This window comes from Atractosteus spatula, chromosome 2 (assembly GCF_055471065.1).
Source record: "Atractosteus spatula isolate fAtrSpa1 chromosome 2, fAtrSpa1.hap1, whole genome shotgun sequence".
Lineage (NCBI taxonomy): Eukaryota > Metazoa > Chordata > Actinopteri > Semionotiformes > Lepisosteidae > Atractosteus > Atractosteus spatula.
This window is the reverse complement of record NC_142707.1, coordinates 22,718,487-22,724,486: the sequence shown is the minus strand read 5'-3', so window position 1 is coordinate 22,724,486 and position 6,000 is coordinate 22,718,487.

Sequence of the window (6,000 nt, the reverse complement as noted above, 5' to 3'; positions counted from 1 at the left end):
CTAACCGTGGGGAGCAGGAGAGCGGAAAAAGACCCATCTGCGTAGCGGCGAGACGGGAAAAAGGCCCGGGCTCATTAGTGTAAAGAGTTCAGGAATGCCGTATAGAAACATATGCCCTCAGGGAGCGGACGTGGGGCGCCCTGGTGCTAGGCGGGTCTCAGGACATCCGAACGTCAATGCTGAGCGAGGACAGAGTGCAAGACCCGGAAATATATAGCCCAAGGGAAAGAAAGGGACCGGAAGGACAGCAGACTGGAAACCAGGGACAGGACAGAGAAGGAGCGCCCTCTGGCTGCAGAGGGCGTGACACACAGAATACAATAGGAGCAAAGGGGCACACAGAACCAGTTAAGTAAAAGCCCTTCTAAAACAATGAATCTTGATTTGAAACAGCTCAGGGAAGGTGACTCTTTGATATCCTTGGGGATTAAGTTTCAGAGCTTTGGGCATAGCAGGAGAAGGCCTCCTGCCCAGAGTGTAGATGGACTATGGGGACAGATAGGAGAACAGAATTTGAGGAATGAAGGCTGCGAGATGAGGAGTAGCAGCTCACACAGGTACCGAGTTGATAAGCCATGTAGAGCCTTATAAGTGGCCATGAAGATTTTGATGTCGACAGGAAGCCAGTGCAATGACTGCAGGACAGGAGTAATGTGATCACTTGCACTAGACCTGGTCAGGATTCTGGAAGACGAGTTCAGGACATACTGTATTTAGATACCCCAGCAGGTAGAGCATTTCAGTAGTCAATGCGACAAAAGAAGAAACCAGCTTTTCAGCAACAGTTAGCAACAGCATAAAACGTAATCTGGCAATATTTCTTAGGTGGTAGAAAGGTGTTTTGACAGTACGTTCCACATGTGGGTCACATGTTACATATTGCATACTTGCAAAATAAACCACTACTTTTCTATGTACATTATGTGCATTCTACTGTTCCTTTTTTGGTATAGTATTAATAAATGCTTCAATGACATAATTTCTCATTTAACTGGATATTTTAAAGGTTAGGAGATTATTTTTATCACAAGAGGCCCTCAAACTACTTTTACTTTAGTCGAAAGAGCACTTAAATTCAACTCGTCTACAATAAAAATTTCCATTTATGTTTTTGTAAGCAGCTTCTCTAACTTCAAGCAAAGAGATGTAAGCCTAGTCTGACAATTTACCCAAGGCTCACTGTACCATACTATATTAAAGATAAAAATCTACCAATAAAAATTCTTTGTATTTCTGAGGTTTAATTCCAAATATTATTTATAAGACTCACATTAGGCTGACAGCATGGCTGCATAAACTCCCAACCATTTGTTAATGTATTGTCATTGTTACCAGATGTTACCCCACAGTATCACAACAGAATATCTTTATTAAATATTTTAAATGCTGATCTTAGAACTTTAAGAAATATCTCAGTCTTTCAAAAAAACTGACGTGTATTAACATAGTCCAAAAAAGTCATGGACTGCCAAAAGAAATAATTCAGGGATCATAAGGATGTGGGATATAGTGCAACACCATATGTTTTTGCACATAATGTCGATTTCATAAAGACATGTATTGTTCTCTTGTGACAATGTAATACAGTCACGCAGATTTGCAGGTTCTCCATTCATGATCCAGGTGCCTGCTTTAATGAGTCTTTAGTGAAGCTTGGCAAGACATTTCTGCATGGCAGAGCCTGAACCATTTACTCTTACAGAGAATATATATATGCTCAGCAAATCACACTCATGCCTTTTTAGTTAATAGTGAAAGATGGTTGTTAAATACAACTGCAGAGGAGAATAATCATTTGTGATCCTAGATGTGAGAGACAGCATGGCAACAAAGCTAGCCTGCGAGTTATCAATGAGCATACCTGTTTGATATATGAATTAATGAGGACACACTATGTGCCAGCATACAACTAGGGAATCTGAGGCACCACTCTAAGCTTTGAAAACAGATCCTAGCATATCCTGACAAAATTCAAGTGCATAGTTCTCTTTGAACACTGTATTAATGCTACTGTTGACCCCAGAGGTTAATCCGTTACCATACACAATTAGATTTAGTGGCTGTTGGAAGATAAAAGCAGTTAGTGACACACCAGCCCCATGCAGACGAGAAAAAGATTGATTTCAGCAATTTCCTTTTACTTATACAACTAAAAGTGACAAAGTGAATTAGGAAGACTGTGATTAAAGTGCTGTTGTGCAGAGCAAGACCTAAGTGATTACAGGTGGACAGAGAACTCTGAAATATGAACAGTGTTTAAGCCATATTGCAGGAGAGCAAATAGGTACCAAATAACATGCCTAATGACCACATTTCTAAGTAAGACCCTGCTAAATAGGCTCATTCATATCTCTTGGGTAATCATGTAGGTATTTGTGTGTGCTTGCTTTTGCTAGCATCTCTTTTAGGAAATAAAGCCATTTAAAGAAAAGTTCAACCTGATGTAGGACCTAAGGTATTTACTGATCTGGAAAAACATTTAACCCAGAGTCAAATAATAGAATGATAAACATACATTTCCTTATTGGTTCTGAAAGCAGCATTTTTGCATTTAAGGACTGACAATTGCATTGTGATTGAAATGGTAGGGGTCTCTCTAACTTGGATAGAGTCAACAAACCAAGACCTCTGCTATATTTCTGGCAGACACTTTGCATTGACTTTAGAAAAACAAAAGGTGGCTGACACGAATGAGGGAATTTTGCTTGTAATTGTACTGCTTTATACTTATTTGTTAGTTACAGTATTTTTGAGTGTATTGAAGTGTATTTTTAAAATTATTATTAAGTCTCAAAATCATTACTGTAATAAGTTCCATTTCGGGCAATCCAGCAGATGGCAATATTGCCGTTGTCAGCTGTCAGCTCAGAATGGAAAGGCCCTTCATACTGGAAAATGAATTTAGTGGAAAAGTATAAAAACTTACTTATTAATTTTACATGTTTTCTAAGGTGTTAATGAGCTTTAAAAATGGTATTTGTATTGTATGGATATACACCTGGGAATGTTTGTAAGAATGTGTCATTTGTTGAGGTAATTAACTATGAACATTAGTCAACCCGTTGTTCTGAGATTAAAGTCAGCATGAAGTCATGAACCAAATTCCAAACCAGTAATGGATGAGGGGTTTTGCTTTGTACAAACCAGGTTGCCTGGTAAGTTTTTGTGTGAAGGTGACATTCTGTGCCATGCAGTACAGATATGTGGGTGTTTGTGTGTTGTACACTGGAAATGTATTGTAATCAAAATGCAGGATGATCAATTAAAACATAAATAAGTACTTTTAATGTAAATATTTGAATTGACCATTCCGTCTGTTGATTCTCAAACTTAATCAAACACTTTAGTGGTTATCTAAACTACTGTTGAGCAAAGACATAAAAAGTGAGGTCATCATAATCTTATGAGGTTGAATTCAGATGTTTTGTATGAAATTGTCATGCTGTATCAGATCAGTGATGATGAACAGGCAGTATCTTTATTCTAAAAGCTGTGCTAAATTTTAAAAATGATGACATGTAGATAAATTCCCTCCACAGAAGAAGTGTATACAGTAAATACACTGACGGCTAAATTACCTTAATTAGTGCTCATACTGTACGCACAGGTTTGCTTGGTAATATACTGATGGAAAAAAGAAACGCAACACCTCCTCCTCCACACTCGCCCTCCCGTCTGCATGGAACAGGCTGAAGAGTGGCTCATCTGTAAAGAGGACCTGTTGCCACTGCTAATGAGTCCTTTACAGCCTCTGTTTGGCCCAAGCCAGTCCAGGTGTGGCATCTAGGAGGTGTGAGCACAGGGCCTCTGACAGGTCTCCTTGCTCTAAGGCCAGCAGCATGGAGCCTCACTGTCCTGTCACTGATGCAGTCATTGTGTCTGTCAGCAGGTTCAGCAGCAGTACTGGTGGCAGATCTGAATCACACACGTCTGAACACATAACCACCTGGCCCACCAGCCCTGATGGGGGCCGAGGATCAGGCCTGTGCCAGCGGAGACTGAAATAGAGACCGAGGACAGACTAAACAAGCAGAAAGAATAGCAGGCCAGCAGCCTGATGGGGGGGGGTGGTTGTACTGGCGAGGGCCAAATTTCCAGAGTCTTAGAGCGGGACAGACAGACAGAACAGGCAATGCGATAGGCAGGCCATCTAGCCACACACAGACATACACAGCACCACAGCCAGCCAAAGAACCACTGAGAGGCAATATCTAGAGTTCAAAATCAAATGATCCATCCAAGTTCCGAGCTTGGCAGACATAGGGAAGTACAAACCACAGGGGATAAGAGAGATGTAGGCTGACGAAAACCCTAGAGAGCACCCCAGGCTGACAGGAATCCATCCTAGGCTGTCAGGGATCTGAAAGAGAGCAAACTAGACTGGGACAGACAGATAGACGGATAGACAAACACCGCAACCAGGCTAGAGGGGCGTGCTGGGAAGTGCTGACATTACCGACTGATGAAACACATCTGGTTCAGCCCATAGCACAGCTGCCAGGCGGAAGATAACAAAAATAACTTAAGCTTTCATTGTGTCTGTAAAATGACATTGTACAAGAGCACCATGTAATGGGCTGAAACACTATGCTACTGCTGTACACGTCTGCAATTGTATATTGTGAGACCTGGAGGATGAATCAGAAGGACATCAGAACATAGAAATGTTACAAGTAAGAGGAGTTATATCTTCTATTTAAGTAAAAAACATTTCAGTTCTTTAACCTGTCAGTTCAATTTGTTATCCTTATTTGAATTGACTCCAGAGTTGCAATGTCTTTAACATGTCAGGAAAAAACCAACATGCACAACATTTTAAAGAGATCATACCAATGCGTTGTATAATTTCAGTATTGACTTAAGTTGTAGGCTTTGAACAATATATTTTAACATTTTGTTTCTCTTTTCAATTGGTGAGTGACTAAAATTATTTCTCGCCTGTGTCTTTGCCTTACTGGGATAGAAAAAGTAGTTTCCCATGTGCAGTGCGAAACTCAATGTGTCTTTGGGGAATTTAGTTAGCGTATGTTTTTTGTTTTACTCTTCTTAATGTGTCAACTTAAAAAAATAACTGATATATTAAAAAGTAGTAAGTAAAATTGAGGCCCTTAAAAAAATTATATTAAAGTCACAGGGAGCTGTAAAGGATTATTATTTGCAATAATACTGAGCTTACCATAATATACCCCATCTCCGTTGTTGCTAATTATAAACCAAAGCAGCCTTTTTATTTTGAGTCCTTAAATATATAGCATCCACAGATTCTCAAAACAGCTCAGTCTGAAGACTGGAGAATACTCTCACAGTATCTCTGTATCTTAAGTGACATACTTAAATACTGGTCTTTTTCTTTTTTTAATGTCTGAAAGCAATATTAGACATGCCAGGAATGGTAGAGGGATTTGTATGTTTCAGTTCTTCTAAAAGTATTAGTTTTTTTGTGTACCCCCAAATATCAAAACTGTTACAATTGTGTTTGTTTTTGTTGTATGTTCACTCATGACTTTGATATACCCATATTTTACTGAGGCTCCCTTTATCATCAGTGGGGAATTTCTACACTCTTTGTGAATAACATTGGATGCAAAGTCGTTGGACAGGGGTACTGTTATCTGGGGTCCTGGTTCAATAGCAGCCAATGGTTTCTTGTCTTTGTGGTTCTCATGTTTGTTTTCCCCTTCCTTGGTTGGATTTTTGATTAGATAGAGGCCACTCCAGATTTTCACATTTTGAAGAATGTGGGAAAAAAGAGGACCAGAAGTGCTTAATAGTTGAATGGCCTCCTCTCACTCATTGTCATTCTGAGGTTTTTTTGCTTTTACTTCATATTCTATTAATGAGTTTCATTTTTCGGTTGTGACTTCCCCATTGCTTGCAAAAGGCTCAAACAATAATTTTGAAGGGCAAACATGAGTGTTATAACTAGGAATTAGTTATAGCCAGGGTCCTGGGAAACTAACAAGTGGATCATGACAATCTAACCAATATATCCTGTACTTC